This window comes from Aptenodytes forsteri, unplaced genomic scaffold (assembly GCF_000699145.1).
Source record: "Aptenodytes forsteri isolate BGI_AS27 unplaced genomic scaffold, ASM69914v1 Scaffold888, whole genome shotgun sequence".
Taxonomy (NCBI): domain Eukaryota; kingdom Metazoa; phylum Chordata; class Aves; order Sphenisciformes; family Spheniscidae; genus Aptenodytes; species Aptenodytes forsteri.
In genome coordinates, this window is record NW_008796057.1 from 224,618 (window position 1) to 228,064 (window position 3,447).

The window sequence follows — 3,447 nt, forward strand, 5'->3', positions numbered from 1 at the left end:
CAAGCGTGGGTCTATGTTGTCAAAAGGAGGAGCGTCTCCCAGCTTTTGCCCACGCCGAGGGGGAAGTGATTCAGCTGGAAGTCCCTGAAACATCCACTTTCTTGGAGACCCCTAGCCTGATCCTGGACTGGCTTCAGCCCTGCCCAAATGATATTCCCAGCGTTGCCTGCACCAAGCATCTGGCTGGGGCAGCATGGAGACAGACCAGAGCTGCCAGGGCAGCTCCTCCAGGCATGGGAATTGCACAGTGAGGGGACAGGTGGCTCGTCCCCCAGCCCTCATCCCAGACACCAAAAGCACAACAGCCACATGCGTGGAGCAGATTGTTCTGCCAACTGTTTCCATGTTACCAGATTTAGCTCACAGAGCAGTATGAGGTGTGCCCACACAGATGCAAATAGCCCCGGCAGGCAGGGGAGGAATGGGCAGGTGATGGCAGTGGAAAGGAGAAATCCTGGCTGCTGCAGCAGGGTCTGGCCGGGGCTGAGAGAGCAAACTGAGCTGTACACAGCTGTCCTGACCAAAGATGGGGGGGCAGCACCCTCTGTGCTGTCAGCACTGCTGTGCACCCACAGAAGGGGAGGCACCAAGAGCTGAGGTAGCTGGGCAGAGCTGGGCGGAGGTCAGAGTCGAGCCCAGCATCCTCCCAGCCCCATGGCAAGTGCTGCAGCCCCTCTTCCCACAAATACAACTGTCTCCAGCTGCCCAGGCAGCTCCTTGTGCCCCCTGGAGGGACCTGAACTCAGGTTCTCTTCATCTGCAACTCACGTTCCAGCATGAGCCTCAAAGGGCAGTAAATGAAGCAGGTCAGGTCATGAGGAGAGAGTCAGTCCTCCGGCCATACGTGTCCAAATGTCAGCAGTGTGAAATGTCTGTCAGCAGCGCAGGCAGTGCAGAGCTCTCGACACCAGAAATCCCTGCTGTGACCAGAGCTTGGGGGCTGCTGGGCAGCTTGTGGGGGCTATGAAGGTCTAAGCCCCTTGGGGAAAGAAGGTGTCTACATCCTACCCTCCTGCTTCCCACCCTGCAGCCACCCTGCGAGAGGCTTTAGGTCCAGCTGCGTTCAGGTCCCTCAAAAGTAGGTCAAGTCACTGTTCAGGCAGGCTGGAGAGAAACCCCTGCCTGTACCTGCCTGTGCTCTTACCCCTTGGCAGGGACTCGCACAGGAAGCCCATGGGCAGGCGCTGCACTGGCAGGGCTTGTGTCAGCACCAGCCACCCTCCTGCAGCAATGCCGCTTCCCAGGCCAGCGGAAATCTGCCGCTCATCTGCCTCCCCTCAGCAGGAGCCCCCCAGCCCACGAGCTGCCTTCCCAGTATTGGCAGCCTCAGGCTTGACCCTGAAGCCTAACCCAGACCTGGGGATGGGCTGGGTCACCTGCCATCCTCTGTTTCACCGCAAGGCACTGTCACATACCGACTTAGTGGCTCTGGGAAACAGGAATGAAATCCAGATCCATAGGGTGCTTTACCAGCGGGTACATGTGGCTTGATTTGAAACACCTTGGCTGTGCTCCTCGGACACCCTGCGCCCCAACAGCATCCCTGCCCTGTGTGAGCTCAAGGTGCTGCTTCCCTCCAGAGAAAAACCACAGCTTCCCTGTAGTGCCAGTGTAGGAGATGAGTAAGGGAGGAGGGTTTGTTCCAGCCGTGGAAATCTTAAAGCCTGAAGAATGGAGGTCAGAGCCTGTCAAACCCCTGATTTCTCCGTCTTGTCCTGGCATCTTGTGCTGCATCAGCTTCACCTCCAGCCCTTGCTGAGTAATTAGGAAAGAGAAACCTAAGTAGACCTGCCAGCTGGCAGGCAGAGAAGTAAGTGTAAACTGAGAAAGGCCAGGCGATTTGAAAGTGCATCTCTACAGCACCAGCTGGCTGGTGTCAGCCACTTTCAAACATATCCATACAGGTAAGCACACCACCACATTTGCATCCCCCATGTTCCTGCCCAGCCCTTTTGCAGTGACCTGGCTCCTGAAAGGGCCCAGGGACGGAGCTGGGAGGAGTGAGCTCCTGGTTCCTGCCACCCTGGGTGGGAGCCACAAGGGTGTAAAGGAGAGAAGCGAGGCCAGGCTTGCAGGGAGGGACATGTTCTATTAGACCGGCTGGTACCACTGGGATGGCATCAGCCTGGCTGTGCAGCCCAGTCCAGAGTAGAGGTTGGCAGAGCAGAGGGGTCTGCTGGGACTGGGAGCCGAAATAAGGTCTTTAGTCCTGAGGACAGGTGGTTACTGCCCATGCTTGACTTCAAGTGCAGGAAGCACAGTGACCCGCAGCTCGCAGGCTGTCTTGCAGCACAGCGAGACGCTGACAGCTTGTGGTCTGTGTGGCTGTTGTGAGCTGATGTTGAGCATTATTATGCTGCAGCATCATCACTTGCTTGGGGAATTTTTTACTCATTCTGAAGAGTCACAGAGGGATGAGCTACGTTACCGATCACACTTCAGTTTCACTTGCCAGCTTTGCAGTACCTTTTGTGAGCTAAGAGCATAGGTCAGAGTGGGTTTTTCTTGTAATTCTGTTTGGGTTTTTTTATTATACGAATTGAACTCTGAGCATCAATGTGAAGTACTGAACTTGAACTACAGTTTCAGGCATTGACACCCATGCTGTCCTTTGGGACTAAGCTTTTACCAGTGCACTGATGGGACATGTAGGAAAGCGCCCATGTCACAGCAACCACATGGCTGCTCTGAGCTTGTTCAGGGCAACCTGAAAGCTGAGTGCCGCCTGCCACCAAGCCTGTGTGATATGATATTTGGGAGCGGGGAGAGAGCAGGAGCAAAGTCTCGCTGCAGAGGACCCCACAGGGCTCCCCAGCCATGCCACCTCAGCTCACGGTGTGGGTGCAGTTTGGTGTACGTGCTCATACGTATAGGAGTGTAAGAACAGCCTCTCTCAGCCAGACCAAAGGCCTGCCAAAGGCCTGCCCAGCTGAGGACCTTGCCTCCGGCAGTGCTGTAAGCAGATGCTCAGGGAAAAGCAAGAAGCAGGCAAGCACGTATGGTACTTCCGCCACCCGCTTACTCTCTCCACACCAAATGTTTTCAGCACCGGGGATTTCCCGAGTCAGATCTGGTTTATCTGTTTAGGAACCCCAAGAGCTCTCTTGTCCAAGTGTTTATCTGTCACCCTTTGAACTCACCTAAAATTCCTGCCCCCACACATCCTTTAGCCCAGAGTCTCACCCACCCACTACCTTTTGGGTGAAATCTTGTTTGAATCTGGCTGCTGCTGTCTTCACCCGAGAGCCTTTGCTGTCCTGCCCTACGGCTCTCCCGGGGCGCCCGACGGGGTGGTACCGGGGCGGGGAGCGCGGGGCCGCCCAGCCCCGGAGGAGCGCAAGGCTGCCCACACCCGCTCCGTGTAACCACGCCGTGGGCGGGGCGCCGTTGAGTTGAGCCCTTCGTTGCGTGGAGGGGTCCCCGCCACAAATAACCACGCCCCACGCC